This window comes from Taudactylus pleione, unplaced genomic scaffold, assembly GCF_031769625.1.
Source record: "Taudactylus pleione unplaced genomic scaffold, aTauple2 ptg000967l, whole genome shotgun sequence".
Lineage (NCBI taxonomy): Eukaryota > Metazoa > Chordata > Amphibia > Anura > Myobatrachidae > Taudactylus > Taudactylus pleione.
In genome coordinates, this window is record NW_028285368.1 from 11942501 (window position 1) to 11957967 (window position 15467).

Genomic DNA, 15467 nt, shown 5'->3' on the forward strand with positions numbered 1-15467 from the left:
TTGATAAGTTGAAAAAATTAAATGCAAAATGTTATAGAAAAGAATGTTTTGGCTGTATAAAATTTCCTACAGCAACTGGTATTCTCAGGTGGTCTCCCATCCAAGTACAAACCAGGCCCAACACAGCAAAGCTTACAAGATCAGACGAGATTGGGCATGTCCAGTGTGGTTTGGCTGTAGGTGCTCAAAAGCTTTAAATTTAGACCTCTATTACTTCTTAACTCAAGTAAATTCATTGATAAGTTGAAAAAATTAAATGTAAAATGTAATAGAAAATAATGTTATGGCTATATAAAATTACCTACAGCACCTGGTATTCCCAGGTGGTCTCCCGTCCAAGTACTAACCAGTCCCAACACTGCATAGCTTCCAAGATCAGACGAGATTGGGCATGTCCAGTGTGGTTTGGCTGTAGGTGCTCAAAAGCATTAACTTTAGACCTCTATTACTTCTTAACTCAAGTAAATTCACTGATAAGTTGAAAAAATTAAATGTAAAATGTAGTAGAATAGACTGTTATGGCAGTATAAAATTACCTACAGCACCTGGGATTCCTAGGTGGTCTCCCATTCAAGTACTAACCAGGCCCAACACTGCATAGCTTCCAAGATCAGATGATATTGGGCATGTCCAGTGTGGTTTGGCTGTACGTGCTCAAAAACATTAATTTTAGACCTCTATTACTTCTTAACTCAAGTAAATTCATTGATAAGTTGAAAAAATTAAATGTAAAATGTAATAGAAAAGAATGTAATGGCTATATAAAATTACCTACAGCACCTGGTATTCCCAGGTGGTCTCCCCTCCAAGTACTAACCAGGCCCAACACTGCATAGCTTCCAAAATCAGACGAGATTGGGCATGTCCAGTGTGGTTTGACTGTAGGTGCTCAAAAACATTAACTTTAGACCTCTTTTACTTCTTAACTCAAGTAAATTCATTGATAAGTTGAAAAAATGTAATGTAAAATGTAATAGAAAAGAATGTAATGGCTATATAAAATTACCTACAGCACCTGGTATTCCCAGGTGGTCTCCCCTCCAAGTACTAACCAGGCCCAACACTGCATAGCTTCCAAGATCAGACGAGATTGGGCATGTCCAGTGTGGTTTGGCTGTAGGTGCTCAAAAACATTAACTTTAGACCTCTATTACATCTTAACTCAAGTAAATTCGTTGATAAGTTGAAAAAATTAAATGTAAAATGTAATAGAAAAGAATGTTATGACAGTATAAAATTACCTACAGCACCTGGTATTCCCAGGTGGTCTCCCATCCAAGTACTAACCAGGCCCAACACTGCATAGCTTCCAAGTTCAGTCGAGATTGGGCATGTCCAGTGTGGTTTGGCTGTAGGTGCTCAAAAACATTAACTTTAGACCTCTTTTACTTCTTAACTCAAGTAAATTCAATGATTAGTTGAAAAATGAAATGTAAAATGTAATAGAAAAGAATGTTATGGCAGTATAAAAGTACCTACAGCACCTGGCATTCCCAGGTGGTCTCCCGTCCAAGTACTAACCAGGCACAACACTGCATAGCTTCCAAGATCAGATGATATTGGGCATGTCCAGTGTGGTTTGGCTGTAGGTGACCAAAACCATTAACTTTAGACCTCTATTACTTCTTAACTCAAGTAAATTAATTGATAAGTTGAAAAAATTAAATGTAAAATGTAATAGAATAGACTGTTATGGCAGTATAAAGTTACCTACAGCACCTGGGATTCCTAGGTGGTCTCCCATCCAAGTACTAACCAGGCCCAACACTGCATAGTTTCCAAGATCAGACGAGATTGGGCATGTCCAGTGTGGTTTGGCTGTAGGTGCTCAAAAACATTAACTTTAGACCTCTTTTACTTCTTAACTCAAGTAAATTCAATGATAAGTTGAAAAATGCAATGTAAAATGTAATAGAAAAGAAAGTTTTGGCAGTATAAAATTACCTACAGCTCCTGGTATTCCCAGGTCGTCTCCCATCCAAGTACTAACCAGGCCCAACACTGCATAGCTTCCAAGATCAAATGATATTGGGCATGTCCAGTGTGGTTTGGCTGTAGGTGCTCAAAACCATTAACTTTAGACCTCTATTACTTCTTAACTCAAGTAAATTCATTGATAAGTTGAAAAAATTAAATGTAAAATGTAATAGAAAAGAATGTTATGGCAGTATAAAATTACCTACAGCACCTGGTATTCCCAGGTGGTCTCCCATCTAAGTACTAACCAGGCCCAACACTGCATAGCTTCCAAGATCAAACGAGATTGGGCATGTCCAGTGTGGTTTGGCTGTAGGTGCTCAAAAGCATTAACTTTTGACCTCTATTACTTCTTAACTCAAGTAAATTCATTGATAAGTTGAAAAAATCAAATGTAAAATGTAATAGAATAGACTGTTATGGCAGTATAAAATTACCTACAGCAACTGGGATTCCTAGGTGGTCTCCCAACCAAGTACTAACCAGGCCCAACACTGCATAGCTTCCAAGATCAGACGAGATTGGGCATGTCCAGTGTGGTTTGGCTGTAGGTGCTCAAAAACATTAACTTTAGACCTCTTTTACTTCTTAACTCAAGTAAATTCAATGATAAGTTGAAAAATGAAATGTAAAATGTAATAGAAAAGAAAGTTTTGGCAGTATAAAATTACCTACAGCTCCTGGTATTCCCAGGTGGTCTCCCATCCAAGTACTAACCAGGCCCAACACTGCATAGCTTCCAAGATCAGATGAGATTGGGCATGTCCAGTGTGGTTTGGCTGTAGGTGCCCAAAACCATTAACTTAAGACCTCTATTACTTCTTAACTCAAGAAAATTCATTGATAAGTTGAAAAAATTAAATGTAAAATGTAATAGAAAAGAATGTTATGGCAGTATAAAATTACCTACAGCACCTGGTATTCCCAGGTGGTCTCCCATCCAAGTAATAACCAGGCCCAACACTGCATAGCTTCCAAGATCAAACAAGATTGGGCATGTCCAGTGTGGTTTGGCAGTAGGTGCTCAAAAACATTAACTTTAGACCTCTTTTACTTCTTAACTCAAGTAAATTCATTGATAAGTTGAAAAAATTAAATGTAAAATGTAATAGAAAAGAATGTTTTGGCTGTATAAAATTTCCTACAGCAACTGGTATTCTCAGGTGGTCTCCCATCCAAGTACAAACCAGGCCCAACACAGCAAAGCTTACAAGATCAGACAAGATTGGGCATGTCCAGTGTGGTTTGGCAGTAGGTGCTCAAAAGCATTAAATTTAGACCTCTATTACTTCTTAACTCAAGTAAATTCATTGATAAGTTGAAAAAATTAAATGTAAAATGTAATAGAAAAGAATGTTATGGCAGTATAAAATTAACTACAGCACCTGGTATTCCCAGGTGGTTTCCCATCCAAGTACTAACCAGGCCCAACACTGCATAGCTTCCAAGATCAGACGAGATTGGGCATGTCCAGTGTGGTTTGACTGTAGGTGCTCAAAAACATTAACTTTAGACCTCTTTTACTTCTTAACTCAAGAAAATTCATTGATAAGTTGAAAAAATGTAATGTAAAATGTAATAGAAAAGAATGTAATGGCTATATAAAATTACCTACAGCACCTGGTATTCCCAGGTGGTCTCCCCTCCAAGTACTAACCAGGCCCAACACTGCATAGCTTCCAAGATCAGACGAGATTGGGCATGTCCAGTGTGGTTTGGCTGTAGGTGCTCAAAAGCATTAACTTTAGACCTCTATTACTTCTTAACTCAAGTAAATTCATTGATAAGTTGAAAAAATTAAATGTAAAATGTAGTAGAAAAGACTGTTATGGCAGTATAAAATTACCTACAGCACCTGGGATTCCTAGGTGGTCTCCAATCCAAGTACTAACCTGGCCCACCACTGCATAGCTTCCAAGATCAGACGAGATTGGGCATGTCCAGTGTGGTTTGGCTGTAGGTGCTCAAAAACATTAACTTTAGACCTCTTTTACTTCTTAACTCAAGTAAATTCAATGATAAGTTGAAAAATGAAATGTAAAATGTAATGGAAAAGAATGTTATGGCAGTATAAAATTACCTACAGCACCTGGTATTCCCAGGTGGTCTCCCATTCAAGTACTAACCAGGCCCAACACTGCATAGCTTCCAAGATCAGACGAGATTGGGCATGTCCAGTGTGGTTTGGCTGTAGGTGCCCAAAACCATTAACTTAAGACCTCTATTACTTCTTAACTCAAGTAAATTCATTGATAAGTTGAAAAAATTAAATGTAAAATGTAATAGAAAAGAATGTTATGGCAGTATAAAATTACCTACAGCACCTGGTATTCCCAGGTGGTCTCCCATCCAAGTACTAACCAGGCCCAACACTGCATAGCTTCCAAGTTCAGACGAGATTGGGCATGTCCTGTGTGGTTTGGCTGTAGGTGCTCAAAAACATTAACTTTAGACCTCTATTACTTCTTAACTCAAGTAAATTCATTGATAAGTTGAAAAAATTAAATGTAAAATGTAATAGAAAAGAATGTTATGGCAGTATAAAATTACCTACAGCACTTGGTATTCCCAGGTGGTCTCCCATCCAAGTACTAACCAGGCCCAACACTGCATAGCTTCCAAGTTCAGTCGAGATTGGGCATGTCCAGTGTGGTTTGGCTGTAGGTGCTCAAAAACATTAACTTTAGACCTCTTTTACTTCTTAACTCAAGTAAATTCAATGATTAGTTGAAAAATGAAATGTAAAATGTAATAGAAAAGAATGTTTTGGCTGTATAAAATTTCCTACAGCAACTGGTATTCTCAGGTGGTCTCCCATCCAAGTACAAACCAGGCCCAACACAGCAAAGCTTACAAGATCAGACGAGATTGGGCATGTCCAGTGTGGTTTGGCAGTAGGTGCTCAAAAGCATTAAATTTAGACCTCTATTACTTCTTAACTCATGTAAATTCATTGATAAGTTGAAAAAATTAAATGTAAAATGTAATAGAAAAGAATGTTATGGCAGTATAAAATTACCTACAGCACCTGGTATTCCCAGGTGGTCTCCCATCCAAGTACTAACCAGGCCCAACACTGCATAGCTTCCAAGTTCAGTCGAGATTGGGCATGTCCAGTGTGGTTTGGCTGTAGGTGCTCAAAAACATTAACTTTAGACCTCTTTTACTTCTTAACTCAAGTAAATTCAATGATTAGTTGAAAAATGAAATGTAAAATGTAATAGAAAAGAATGTTATGGCAGTATAAAAGTACCTACAGCACCTGGCATTCCCAGGTGGTCTCCCGTCCAAGTACTAACCAGGCCCAACACTGCATAGCTTCCAAGATCAAACGAGATTGGGCATGTCCAGTGTGGTTTGGCTGTAGGTGCTCAAAAGCATTAACTTTAGACCTCTATTACTTCTTAACTCAAGTAAATTCATTGATAAGTTGAAAAAATTAATTGTAAAATGTAATAGAAAAGACTGTTATGGCAGTATAAAATTACCTACAGCACCCGGGATTCCTAGGTGGTCTCCCATCCAAGTACTAACCAGGCCCAACACTGCATAGCTTCCAAGATCAGACGATATTGGGCATGTCCAGTGTGCTTTGGCTGTAGGTGCCCCAAACCAATAATTTTAGACCTCTATTACTTCTCAACTCAAGTAAATTCATTGATAAGTTGAAAAAATTAAATGTAAAATGTAATAGAAAAGAATGTTATGGCAGTATAAAATTACCTACAGCTCCTGGTATTCCCAGGTGGTCTCCCATCCAAGTACTAACCAGGCCCAACACTGCATAGCTTCCAAGTTCAGACAAGATTGGGCATGTCCTGTGGGGTTTGGCTGTACGTGCTCAAACACATTAACTTTAGACCTCTATTACTTCTTAACTCAAGTAAATTCATTGATAAGTTGAAAAATTAAATGTAAAATGTAGTAGAAAAGACTGTTATGGCAGTATAAAATTACCTACAGCACCTGGTATTCCCAGGTGGTCCCCCATCCAAGTACTAACCAGGCCCAACACTGCATAGCTTCCAAGTTCAGACGAGATTGGGCATGCCCAGTGTGGTTTGGCTGTAGGTGCTCAAAAATATTAACTTTAGACCTCTTTTACTTCTGAACTCATGTAAATTCAATGATTAGTTGAAAAATGAAATGTAAAATGTAATAGAAAAGAATGTTATGGCAGTATAAAAGTACCTACAGCACCTGGCATTCCCAGGTGGTCTCCCGTCCAAGTACTAACCAGGCCCAACACTGCATAGCTTCCAAGATCAGATGATATTGGGCATGTCCAGTGTGGTTTGGCTGTAGGTGCCCAAAACCATTAACTTTAGACCTCTATTACTTCTTAACTCAAGTAAATTCATTGATAAGTTTAAAAAACTAAATGTAAAATGTAATAGAAAAGAATGTTATGGCAGTATAAAATTACCGTCCAAGTACTAAACAGGCCCATCACTGCATAGCTTCCAAGATCAAACGAGATTGGGCATGTCCAGTGTGGTTTGGCTGTAGGTGCTCAAAAGCATTAACTTTTGACCTCTATTACTTATTAACTCAAGTAAATTCATTGATAAGTTGAAAAAATTAAATGTAAAATGTAATAGAATAGACTGTTATGGCAGTATAAAGTTACCTACAGCACCTGGGATTCCTAGGTGGTCTCCCATCCAAGTACTAACCAGGCCCAACACTGCATAGTTTCCAAGATCAGACGAGATTGGGCATGTCCAGTGTGGTTTGGCTGTAGGTGCTCAAAAACATTAACTTTAGACCTCTTTTACTTCTTAACTCAAGTAAATTCAATGATAAGTTGAAAAATGCAATGTAAAATGTAATAGAAAAGAAAGTTTTGGCAGTATAAAATTACCTACAGCTCCTGGTATTCCCAGGTCGTCTCCCATCCAAGTACTAACCAGGCCCAACACTGCATAGCTTCCAAGATCAGATGATATTGGGCATGTCCAGTGTGGTTTGGCTGTAGGTGCCCAAAACCATTAACTTTAGACCTCTATTACTTCTTAACTCAAGTAAATTCATTGATAAGTTGAAAAAATTTAATGTAAAATGTAATAGAAAAGAATGTTATGGCAGTATAAAATTACCTACAGCACCTGGTATTCCCAGGTGGTCTCCCATCTAAGTACTAACCAGGCCCAACACTGCATAGCTTCCAAGATCAGACGAGATTGGGCATGTCCAGTGTGGTTTGGCTGTAGGTGCTCAAAAGCATTAACTTTTGACCTCTATTACTTCTTAACTCAAGTAAATTCATTGATAAGTTGAAAAAATCAAATGTAAAATGTAATAGAATAGACTGTTATGGCAATATAAAATTACCTACAGCAACTGGGATTCCTAGGTGGTCTCCCATCCAAGTACTAACCAGGCCCAACACTGCATAGCTTCCAAGATCAGACGAGATTGGGCATGTCCAGTGTGGTTTGGCTGTAGGTGCTCAAAAACATTAACTTTAGACCTCTTTTACTTCTTAACTCAAGTAAATTCAATGATAAGTTGAAAAATGAAATGTAAAATGTAATAGAAAAGAAAGTTTTGGCAGTATAAAATTACCTACAGCTCCTGGTATTCCCAGGTGGTCTCCCATCCAAGTACTAACCAGGCCCAACACTGCATAGCTTCCAAGATCAGACGAGATTGGGCATGTCCAGTGTGGTTTGGCTGTAGGTGCCCAAAACCATTAACTTAAGACCTCTATTACTTCTTAACTCAAGTAAATTCATTGATAAGTTGAAAAAATTAAATGTAAAATGTAATAGAAAAGAATGTTATGGCAGTATAAAATTACCTACAGCACCTGGTATTCCCAGGTGGTCTCCCCTCCAAGTACTAACCAGGCCCAACACTGCATAGCTTTCAAGATCAAACAAGATTGGGCATGTCCAGTGTGGTTTGGCAGTAGGTGCTCAAAAACATTAACTTTAGACCTCTTTTACTTCTTAACTCAAGTAAATTCATTGATAAGTTGAAAAAATTAAATGTAAAATGTAATAGAAAAGAATGTTTTGGCTGTATAAAATTTCCTACAGCAACTGGTATTCTCAGGTGGTCTCCCATCCAAGTACAAACCAGGCCCAACACAGCAAAGCTTACAAGATCAGACGAGATTGGGCATGTCCAGTGTGGTTTGGCAGTAGGTGCTCAAAAGCATTAAATTTAGACCTCTATTACTTCTTAACTCAAGTAAATTCATTGATAAGTTGAAAAAATTAAATGTAAAATGTAATAGAAAAGAATGTTATGGCAGTATAAAATTACCTACAGCACCTGGTATTCCCAGGTGGTTTCCCATCCAAGTACTAACCAGGCCCAACACTGCATAGCTTCCAAGATCAGACGAGATTGGGCATGTCCAGTGTGGTTTGACTGTAGGTGCTCAAAAACATTAACTTTAGACCTCTTTTACTTCTTAACTCAAGAAAATTCATTGATAAGTTGAAAAAATGTAATGTAAAATGTAATAGAAAAGAATGTAATGGCTTTATAAAATTACCTACAGCACCTGGTATTCCCAGGTGGTCTCCAATCCAAGTACTAACCTGGCCCACCACTGCATAGCTTCCAAGATCAGACGAGATTGGGCATGTCCAGTGTGGTTTGGCTGTAGGTGCTCAAAATCATTAACTTTAGACCTCTTTTACTTCTTAACTCAAGTAAATTCAATGATAAGTTGAAAAATGAAATGTAAAATGTAATGGAAAAGAATGCTATGGCAGTATAAAATTACCTACAGCACCTGGTATTCACAGGTGGTCTCCCATTCAAGTACTAACCAGGCCCAACACTGCATAGCTTCCAATATCAGACGATATTGGGCATGTCCAGTGTGGTTTGGCTGTAGGTGCTCAAAAACATTAATTTTAGACCTCTATTACTTCTTAACTCAAGTAAATTCATTGATAAGTTGAAAAAATTAAATGTAAAATGTAATAGAAAAGAATGTTATGGCAGTATAAAATTACCTACAGCACCTGGTATTCCCAGGTGGTCTCCCATCCAAGTACTAACCAGGCCCAACACTGCATAGCTTCCAAGTTCAGACAAGATTGGGCATGTCCTGTGTGGTTTGGCTGTAGGTGCTCAAAAACATTAACTTTAGACCTCTATTACTTCTTAACTCAAGTAAATTCATTGATAAGTTGAAAAAATTAAATGTAAAATGTAATAGAAAAGAATGTTATGGCAGTATAAAATTACCTACAGCACCTGGTATTCCCAGGTGGTCTCCCATCCAAGTACTAACCAGGCCCAACACTGCATAGCTTCCAAGTTCAGTCGAGATTGGGCATGTCCAGTGTGGTTTGGCTGTAGGTGCTCAAAAACATTAACTTTAGACCTCTTTTACTTCTTAACTCAAGTAAATTCAATGATTAGTTGAAAAATGAAATGTAAAATGTAATAGAAAAGAATGTTATGGCAGTATAAAAGTACCTACAGCACCTGGCATTCCCAGGTGGTCTCCCGTCCAAGTACTAACCAGGCCCAACACTGCATAGCTTCCAAGATCAAACGAGATTGGGCATGTCCAGTGTGGTTTGGCTGTAGGTGCTCAAAAGCATTAACTTTAGACCTCTATTACTTCTTAACTCAAGTAAATTCATTGATAAGTTGAAAAAATTAATTGTAAAATGTAATAGAAAAGACTGTTATGGCAGTATAAAATTACCTACAGCACCCGGGATTCCTAGGTGGTCTCCCATCCAAGTACTAACCAGGCCCAACACTGCATAGCTTCCAAGATCAGACGATATTGGGCATGTCCAGTGTGCTTTGGCTGTAGGTGCCCCAAACCAATAATTTTAGACCTCTATTACTTCTCAACTCAAGTAAATTCATTGATAAGTTGAAAAAATTAAATGTAAAATGTAATAGAAAAGAATGTTATGGCAGTATAAAATTACCTACAGCTCCTGGTATTCCCAGGTGGTCTCCCATCCAAGTACTAACCAGGCCCAACACTGCATAGCTTCCAAGTTCAGACAAGATTGGGCATGTCCTGTGGGGTTTGGCTGTAGGTGCTCAAACACATTAACTTTAGACCTCTATTACTTCTTAACTCAAGTAAATTCATTGATAAGTTGAAAAATTAAATGTAAAATGTAGTAGAAAAGACTGTTATGGCAGTATAAAATTACCTACAGCACCTGGTATTCCCAGGTGGTCCCCCATCCAAGTACTAACCAGGCCCAACACTGCATAGCTTCCAAGTTCAGACAAGATTGGGCATGCCCAGTGTGGTTTGGCTGTAGGTGCTCAAAAACATTAACTTTAGACCTCTTTAACTTCTTAACTCATGTAAATTCAATGATTAGTTGAAAAATGAAATGTAAAATGTAATAGAAAAGAATGTTATGGCAGTATAAAAGTACCTACAGCACCTGGCATTCCCAGGTGGTCTCCCGTCCAAGTACTAACCAGGCCCAACACTGCATAGCTTCCAAGATCAGATGATATTGGGCATGTCCAGTGTGGTTTGGCTGTAGGTGCCCAAAACCATTAACTTTAGACCTCTATTACTTCTTAACTCAAGTAAATTCATTGATAAGTTTAAAAAACTAAATGTAAAATGTAATAGAAAAGAATGTTATGGCAGTATAAAATTACCGTCCAAGTACTAAACAGGCCCAACACTGCATAGCTTCCAAGATCAAACGAGATTGGGCATGTCCAGTGTGGTTTGGCTGTAGGTGCTCAAAAGCATTAACTTTTGACCTCTATTACTTATTAACTCAAGTAAATTCATTGATAAGTTGAAAAAATTAAATGTAAAATGTAATAGAATAGACTGTTATGGCAGTATAAAGTTACCTACAGCACCTGGGATTCCTAGGTGGTCTCCCATCCAAGTACTAACCAGGCCCAACACTGCATAGTTTCCAAGATCAGACGAGATTGGGCATGTCCAGTGTGGTTTGGCTGTAGGTGCTCAAAAACATTAACTTTAGACCTCTTTTACTTCTTAACTCAAGTAAATTCAATGATAAGTTGAAAAATGCAATGTAAAATGTAATAGAAAAGAAAGTTTTGGCAGTATAAAATTACCTACAGCTCCTGGTATTCCCAGGTCGTCTCCCATCCAAGTACTAACCAGGCCCAACACTGCATAGCTTCCAAGATCAGATGATATTGGGCATGTCCAGTGTGGTTTGGCTGTAGGTGCCCAAAACCATTAACTTTAGACCTCTATTACTTCTTAACTCAAGTAAATTCATTGATAAGTTGAAAAAATTAAATGTAAAATGTAATAGAAAAGAATGTTATGGCAGTAAAAAATTACCTACAGCACCTGGTATTCCCAGGTGGTCTCCCATCTAAGTACTAACCAGGCCCAACACTGCATAGCTTCCAAGATCAAACAAGATTGGGCATGTCCAGTGTGGTTTGGCTGTAGGCGCTCAAAAGCATTAACTTTTGACCTCTATTACTTCTTAACTCAAGTAAATTCATTGATAAGTTGAAAAAATCAAATGTAAAATGTAATAGAATAGACTGTTATGGCAATAGAAAATTACCTACAGCAACTGGGATTCCTAGGTGGTCTCCCATCCAAGTACTAACCAGGCCCAACACTGCATAGCTTCCAAGATCAGACGAGATTGGGCATGTCCAGTGTGGTTTGGCTGTAGGTGCTCAAAAACATTAACTTTAGACCTCTTTTACTTCTTAACTCAAGTAAATTCAATGATAAGTTGAAAAATGAAATGTAAAATGTAATAGAAAAGAAAGTTTTGGCAGTATAAAATTACCTACAGCTCCTGGTATTCCCAGGTGGTCTCCCATCCAAGTACTAACCAGGCCCAACACTGCATAGCTTCCAAGATCAGACGAGATTGGGCATGTCCAGTGTGGTTTGGCTGTAGGTGCCCAAAACCATTAACTTAAGACCTATATTACTTCTTAACTCAAGTAAATTCATTGATAAGTTGAAAAAATTAAATGTAAAATGTAATAGAAAAGAATGTTATGGCAGTATAAAATTACCTACAGCACCTGGTATTCCCAGGTGGTCTCCCATCCAAGTACTAACCAGGCCCAACACTGCATAGCTTCCAAGATCAAACAAGATTGGGCATGTCCAGTGTGGTTTGGCAGTAGGTGCTCAAAAACATTAACTTTAGACCTCTTTTACTTCTTAACTCAAGTAAATTCATTGATAAGTTGAAAAAATTAAATGTAAAATGTAATAGAAAAGAATGTTTTGGCTGTATAAAATTTCCTACAGCAACTGGTATTCTCAGGTGGTCTCCCATCCAAGTACAAACCAGGCCCAACACAGCAAAGCTTACAAGATCAGACGAGATTGGGCATGTCCAGTGTGGTTTGGCAGTAGGTGCTCAAAAGCATTAAATTTAGACCTCTATTACTTCTTAACTCAAGTAAATTCATTGATAAGTTGAAAAAATTAAATGTAAAATGTAATAGAAAAGAATGTTATGGCAGTATAAAATTACCTACAGCACCTGGTATTCCCAGGTGGTTTCCCATCCAAGTACTAACCAGGCCCAACACTGCATAGCTTCCAAGATCAGACGAGATTGGGCATGTCCAGTGTGGTTTGACTGTAGGTGCTCAAAAACATTAACTTTAGACCTCTTTTACTTCTTAACTCAAGAAAATTCATTGATAAGTTGAAAAAATGTAATGTAAAATGTAATAGAAAAGAATGTAATGGCTTTATAAAATTACCTACAGCACCTGGTATTCCCAGGTGGTCTCCCCTCCAAGTACTTACCAGGCCCAACACTGCATAGCTTCCAAGATCAGACGAGATTGGGCATGTCCAGTGTGGTTTGGCTGTAGGTGCTCAAAAGCATTAACTTTAGACCTCTATTACTTCTTAACTCAAGTAAATTCATTGATAAGTTGAAAAAATTAAATGTAAAATGTAGTAGAAAAGACTGTTATGGCAGTATAAAATTACCTACAGCACCTGGGATTCCTAGGTGGTCTCCAATCCAAGTACTAACCTGGCCCACCACTGCATAGCTTCCAAGATCAGACGAGATTGGGCATGTCCAGTGTGGTTTGGCTGTAGGTGCTCAAAATCATTAACTTTAGACCTCTTTTACTTCTAAACTCAAGTAAATTCAATGATAAGTTGAAAAACGAAATGTAAAATGTAATGGAAAAGAATGCTATGGCAGTATAAAATTACCTACAGCACCTGGTATTCCCAGGTGGTCTCCCATTCAAGTACTAACCAGGCCCAACACTGCATAGCTTCCAATATCAGACGATATTGGGCATGTCCAGTGTGGTTTGGCTGTAGGTGCTCAAAAACATTAATTTTAGACCTCTATTACTTCTTAACTCAAGTAAATTCATTGATAAGTTGAAAAAATTAAATGTAAAATGTAATAGAAAAGAATGTTATGGCAGTATAAAATTACCTACAGCACCTGGTATTCCCAGGTGGTCTCCCATCCAAGTACTAACCAGGCCCAACACTGCATAGCTTCCAAGTTCAGACAAGATTGGGCATGTCCTGTGTGGTTTGGCTGTAGGTGCTCAAAAACATTAACTTTAGACCTCTATTACTTCTTAACTCAAGTAAATTCATTGATAAGTTGAAAAAATTAAATGTAAAATGTAATAGAAAAGAATGTTATGGCAGTATAAAATTACCTACAGCACCTGGTATTCCCAGGTGGTCTCCCATCCAAGTACTAACCAGGCCCAACACTGCATAGCTTCCAAGTTCAGTCGAGATTGGGCATGTCCAGTGTGGTTTGGCTGTAGGTGCTCAAAAACATTAACTTTAGACCTCTTTTACTTCTTAACTCAAGTAAATTCAATGATTAGTTGAAAAATGAAATGTAAAATGTAATAGAAAAGAATGTTATGGCAGTATAAAAGTACCTACAGCACCTGGCATTCCCAGGTGGTCTCCCGTCCAAGTACTAACCAGGCCCAACACTGCATAGCTTCCAAGATCAAACGAGATTGGGCATGTCCAGTGTGGTTTGGCTGTAGGTGCTCAAAAGCATTAACTTTAGACCTCTATTACTTCTTAACTCAAGTAAATTCATTGATAAGTTGAAAAAATTAATTGTAAAATGTAATAGAAAAGACTGTTATGGCAGTATAAAATTACCTACAGCACCCGGGATTCCTAGGTGGTCTCCCATCCAAGTACTAACCAGGCCCAACACTGCATAGCTTCCAAGATCAGACGATATTGGGCATGTCCAGTGTGCTTTGGCTGTAGGTGCCCCAAACCAATAATTTTAGACCTCTATTACTTCTCAACTCAAGTAAATTCATTGATAAGTTGAAAAAATTAAATGTAAAATGTAATAGAAAAGAATGTTATGGCAGTATAAAATTACCTACAGCTCCTGGTATTCCCAGGTGGTCTCCCATCCAAGTACTAACCAGGCCCAACACTGCATAGCTTCCAAGTTCAGACAAGATTGGGCATGTCCTGTGTGGTTTGGCTGTAGGTGCTCAAACACATTAACTTTAGACCTCTATTACTTCTTAACTCAAGTAAATTCATTGATAAGTTGAAAAATTAAATGTAAAATGTAGTAGAAAAGACTGTTATGGCAGTATAAAATTACCTACAGCACCTGGCATTCCCAGGTGGTCTCCCGTCCAAGTACTAACCAGGCCCAACACTGCATAGCTTCCAAGATCAAACGAGATTGGGCATGTCCAGTGTGGTTTGGCTGTAGGTGCTCAAAAGCATTAACTTTAGACCTCTATTACTTCTTAACTCAAGTAAATTCATTGATAAGTTGAAAAAATTAATTGTAAAATGTAATAGAAAAGACTGTTATGGCAGTATAAAATTACCTACAGCACCCGGGATTCCTAGGTGGTCTCCCATCCAAGTACTAACCAGGCCCAACACTGCATAGCTTCCAAGATCAGACGATATTGGGCATGTCCAGTGTGCTTTGGCTGTAGGTGCCCCAAACCAATAATTTTAGACCTCTATTACTTCTCAACTCAAGTAAATTCATTGATAAGTTGAAAAAATTAAATGTAAAATGTAATAGAAAAGAATGTTATGGCAGTATAAAATTACCTACAGCTCCTGGTATTCCCAGGTGGTCTCCCATCCAAGTACTAACCAGGCCCAACACTGCATAGCTTCCAAGTTCAGACAAGATTGGGCATGTCCTGTGTGGTTTGGCTGTAGGTGCTCAAACACATTAACTTTAGACCTCTATTACTTCTTAACTCAAGTAAATTCATTGATAAGTTGAAAAATTAAATGTAAAATGTAGTAGAAAAGACTGTTATGGCAGTATAAAATTACCTACAGCACCTGGTATTCCCAGGTGGTCCCCCATCCAAGTACTAACCAGGCCCAACACTGCATAGCTTCCAAGTTCATACGAGATTGGGCATGCCCAGTGTGGTTTGGCTGTAGGTGCTCAAACACATTAACTTTAGACCTCTATTACTTCTTAACTCAAGTAAATTCATTGATAAGTTGAAAAATTAAATGTAAAATGTAATAGAAA

The 15467-nt window shown here is 38.0% G+C and overlaps 5 non-coding genes and 55 pseudogenes across 5 annotated transcripts; all 60 read right to left on the reverse strand.

Annotated features, from left to right (window-relative positions):
• Positions 1-63: 63 nt before the first annotated feature.
• On the reverse strand, positions 64-182 carry LOC148467900 (5S ribosomal RNA; annotated as a pseudogene).
• A 116-nt stretch (positions 183-298) lies between these two features.
• Positions 299-417, reverse strand: LOC148467901 (5S ribosomal RNA; annotated as a pseudogene).
• A 116-nt stretch (positions 418-533) lies between these two features.
• LOC148467902 (5S ribosomal RNA) lies at positions 534-652 on the reverse strand (annotated as a pseudogene).
• A 116-nt stretch (positions 653-768) lies between these two features.
• On the reverse strand, positions 769-887 carry LOC148467903 (5S ribosomal RNA; annotated as a pseudogene).
• Positions 888-1003: 116 nt separating this feature from the next.
• Positions 1004-1122, reverse strand: LOC148467904 (5S ribosomal RNA; annotated as a pseudogene).
• Positions 1123-1238: 116 nt separating this feature from the next.
• Positions 1239-1357, reverse strand: LOC148467905 (5S ribosomal RNA; annotated as a pseudogene).
• A 115-nt stretch (positions 1358-1472) lies between these two features.
• On the reverse strand, positions 1473-1591 carry LOC148467906 (5S ribosomal RNA; annotated as a pseudogene).
• A 116-nt stretch (positions 1592-1707) lies between these two features.
• LOC148467907 (5S ribosomal RNA) lies at positions 1708-1826 on the reverse strand (annotated as a pseudogene).
• Positions 1827-1941: 115 nt separating this feature from the next.
• On the reverse strand, positions 1942-2060 carry LOC148467908 (5S ribosomal RNA; annotated as a pseudogene).
• A 116-nt stretch (positions 2061-2176) lies between these two features.
• Positions 2177-2295, reverse strand: LOC148467909 (5S ribosomal RNA). The gene has a single exon (XR_015873943.1). It is a non-coding gene; the product is annotated as a 5S ribosomal RNA (ribosomal RNA).
• Positions 2296-2411: 116 nt separating this feature from the next.
• On the reverse strand, positions 2412-2530 carry LOC148467910 (5S ribosomal RNA; annotated as a pseudogene).
• Positions 2531-2645: 115 nt separating this feature from the next.
• Positions 2646-2764, reverse strand: LOC148467911 (5S ribosomal RNA). The gene has a single exon (XR_015874042.1). It is a non-coding gene; the product is annotated as a 5S ribosomal RNA (ribosomal RNA).
• Positions 2765-2880: 116 nt separating this feature from the next.
• Positions 2881-2999, reverse strand: LOC148467912 (5S ribosomal RNA; annotated as a pseudogene).
• Positions 3000-3350: 351 nt separating this feature from the next.
• Positions 3351-3469, reverse strand: LOC148467913 (5S ribosomal RNA; annotated as a pseudogene).
• A 116-nt stretch (positions 3470-3585) lies between these two features.
• On the reverse strand, positions 3586-3704 carry LOC148467914 (5S ribosomal RNA; annotated as a pseudogene).
• Positions 3705-3820: 116 nt separating this feature from the next.
• Positions 3821-3939, reverse strand: LOC148467915 (5S ribosomal RNA; annotated as a pseudogene).
• Positions 3940-4054: 115 nt separating this feature from the next.
• LOC148467916 (5S ribosomal RNA) lies at positions 4055-4173 on the reverse strand. The gene has a single exon (XR_015873886.1). It is a non-coding gene; the product is annotated as a 5S ribosomal RNA (ribosomal RNA).
• A 116-nt stretch (positions 4174-4289) lies between these two features.
• On the reverse strand, positions 4290-4408 carry LOC148467917 (5S ribosomal RNA; annotated as a pseudogene).
• A 116-nt stretch (positions 4409-4524) lies between these two features.
• On the reverse strand, positions 4525-4643 carry LOC148467918 (5S ribosomal RNA; annotated as a pseudogene).
• Positions 4644-4993: 350 nt separating this feature from the next.
• LOC148467919 (5S ribosomal RNA) lies at positions 4994-5112 on the reverse strand (annotated as a pseudogene).
• Positions 5113-5227: 115 nt separating this feature from the next.
• On the reverse strand, positions 5228-5346 carry LOC148467920 (5S ribosomal RNA; annotated as a pseudogene).
• Positions 5347-5462: 116 nt separating this feature from the next.
• On the reverse strand, positions 5463-5581 carry LOC148467921 (5S ribosomal RNA; annotated as a pseudogene).
• A 116-nt stretch (positions 5582-5697) lies between these two features.
• On the reverse strand, positions 5698-5816 carry LOC148467922 (5S ribosomal RNA; annotated as a pseudogene).
• A 115-nt stretch (positions 5817-5931) lies between these two features.
• On the reverse strand, positions 5932-6050 carry LOC148467923 (5S ribosomal RNA). Its single transcript, XR_015873931.1, has one exon. It is a non-coding gene; the product is annotated as a 5S ribosomal RNA (ribosomal RNA).
• A 115-nt stretch (positions 6051-6165) lies between these two features.
• LOC148467924 (5S ribosomal RNA) lies at positions 6166-6284 on the reverse strand (annotated as a pseudogene).
• Positions 6285-6604: 320 nt separating this feature from the next.
• Positions 6605-6723, reverse strand: LOC148467925 (5S ribosomal RNA; annotated as a pseudogene).
• Positions 6724-6838: 115 nt separating this feature from the next.
• LOC148467926 (5S ribosomal RNA) lies at positions 6839-6957 on the reverse strand (annotated as a pseudogene).
• A 116-nt stretch (positions 6958-7073) lies between these two features.
• On the reverse strand, positions 7074-7192 carry LOC148467927 (5S ribosomal RNA). Its single transcript, XR_015873476.1, has one exon. It is a non-coding gene; the product is annotated as a 5S ribosomal RNA (ribosomal RNA).
• Positions 7193-7308: 116 nt separating this feature from the next.
• Positions 7309-7427, reverse strand: LOC148467928 (5S ribosomal RNA; annotated as a pseudogene).
• A 115-nt stretch (positions 7428-7542) lies between these two features.
• LOC148467929 (5S ribosomal RNA) lies at positions 7543-7661 on the reverse strand (annotated as a pseudogene).
• A 116-nt stretch (positions 7662-7777) lies between these two features.
• LOC148467930 (5S ribosomal RNA) lies at positions 7778-7896 on the reverse strand (annotated as a pseudogene).
• A 351-nt stretch (positions 7897-8247) lies between these two features.
• On the reverse strand, positions 8248-8366 carry LOC148467931 (5S ribosomal RNA; annotated as a pseudogene).
• A 116-nt stretch (positions 8367-8482) lies between these two features.
• LOC148467932 (5S ribosomal RNA) lies at positions 8483-8601 on the reverse strand (annotated as a pseudogene).
• Positions 8602-8716: 115 nt separating this feature from the next.
• LOC148467933 (5S ribosomal RNA) lies at positions 8717-8835 on the reverse strand (annotated as a pseudogene).
• Positions 8836-8951: 116 nt separating this feature from the next.
• LOC148467934 (5S ribosomal RNA) lies at positions 8952-9070 on the reverse strand (annotated as a pseudogene).
• Positions 9071-9186: 116 nt separating this feature from the next.
• LOC148467935 (5S ribosomal RNA) lies at positions 9187-9305 on the reverse strand (annotated as a pseudogene).
• Positions 9306-9420: 115 nt separating this feature from the next.
• On the reverse strand, positions 9421-9539 carry LOC148467936 (5S ribosomal RNA; annotated as a pseudogene).
• Positions 9540-9655: 116 nt separating this feature from the next.
• LOC148467937 (5S ribosomal RNA) lies at positions 9656-9774 on the reverse strand (annotated as a pseudogene).
• A 116-nt stretch (positions 9775-9890) lies between these two features.
• On the reverse strand, positions 9891-10009 carry LOC148467938 (5S ribosomal RNA; annotated as a pseudogene).
• Positions 10010-10124: 115 nt separating this feature from the next.
• LOC148467939 (5S ribosomal RNA) lies at positions 10125-10243 on the reverse strand (annotated as a pseudogene).
• A 115-nt stretch (positions 10244-10358) lies between these two features.
• LOC148467940 (5S ribosomal RNA) lies at positions 10359-10477 on the reverse strand (annotated as a pseudogene).
• Positions 10478-10797: 320 nt separating this feature from the next.
• On the reverse strand, positions 10798-10916 carry LOC148467941 (5S ribosomal RNA; annotated as a pseudogene).
• A 115-nt stretch (positions 10917-11031) lies between these two features.
• On the reverse strand, positions 11032-11150 carry LOC148467942 (5S ribosomal RNA; annotated as a pseudogene).
• A 116-nt stretch (positions 11151-11266) lies between these two features.
• On the reverse strand, positions 11267-11385 carry LOC148467943 (5S ribosomal RNA; annotated as a pseudogene).
• A 116-nt stretch (positions 11386-11501) lies between these two features.
• On the reverse strand, positions 11502-11620 carry LOC148467944 (5S ribosomal RNA; annotated as a pseudogene).
• Positions 11621-11735: 115 nt separating this feature from the next.
• On the reverse strand, positions 11736-11854 carry LOC148467945 (5S ribosomal RNA; annotated as a pseudogene).
• A 116-nt stretch (positions 11855-11970) lies between these two features.
• On the reverse strand, positions 11971-12089 carry LOC148467946 (5S ribosomal RNA; annotated as a pseudogene).
• Positions 12090-12440: 351 nt separating this feature from the next.
• LOC148467947 (5S ribosomal RNA) lies at positions 12441-12559 on the reverse strand (annotated as a pseudogene).
• Positions 12560-12675: 116 nt separating this feature from the next.
• LOC148467948 (5S ribosomal RNA) lies at positions 12676-12794 on the reverse strand (annotated as a pseudogene).
• Positions 12795-12910: 116 nt separating this feature from the next.
• On the reverse strand, positions 12911-13029 carry LOC148467949 (5S ribosomal RNA; annotated as a pseudogene).
• Positions 13030-13144: 115 nt separating this feature from the next.
• LOC148467950 (5S ribosomal RNA) lies at positions 13145-13263 on the reverse strand (annotated as a pseudogene).
• Positions 13264-13379: 116 nt separating this feature from the next.
• On the reverse strand, positions 13380-13498 carry LOC148467951 (5S ribosomal RNA; annotated as a pseudogene).
• Positions 13499-13614: 116 nt separating this feature from the next.
• On the reverse strand, positions 13615-13733 carry LOC148467952 (5S ribosomal RNA; annotated as a pseudogene).
• A 115-nt stretch (positions 13734-13848) lies between these two features.
• Positions 13849-13967, reverse strand: LOC148467953 (5S ribosomal RNA; annotated as a pseudogene).
• A 116-nt stretch (positions 13968-14083) lies between these two features.
• LOC148467954 (5S ribosomal RNA) lies at positions 14084-14202 on the reverse strand (annotated as a pseudogene).
• A 116-nt stretch (positions 14203-14318) lies between these two features.
• On the reverse strand, positions 14319-14437 carry LOC148467955 (5S ribosomal RNA; annotated as a pseudogene).
• Positions 14438-14552: 115 nt separating this feature from the next.
• Positions 14553-14671, reverse strand: LOC148467956 (5S ribosomal RNA; annotated as a pseudogene).
• Positions 14672-14787: 116 nt separating this feature from the next.
• Positions 14788-14906, reverse strand: LOC148467957 (5S ribosomal RNA; annotated as a pseudogene).
• Positions 14907-15022: 116 nt separating this feature from the next.
• On the reverse strand, positions 15023-15141 carry LOC148467958 (5S ribosomal RNA; annotated as a pseudogene).
• A 115-nt stretch (positions 15142-15256) lies between these two features.
• On the reverse strand, positions 15257-15375 carry LOC148467959 (5S ribosomal RNA; annotated as a pseudogene).
• Positions 15376-15467: the final 92 nt, after the last annotated feature.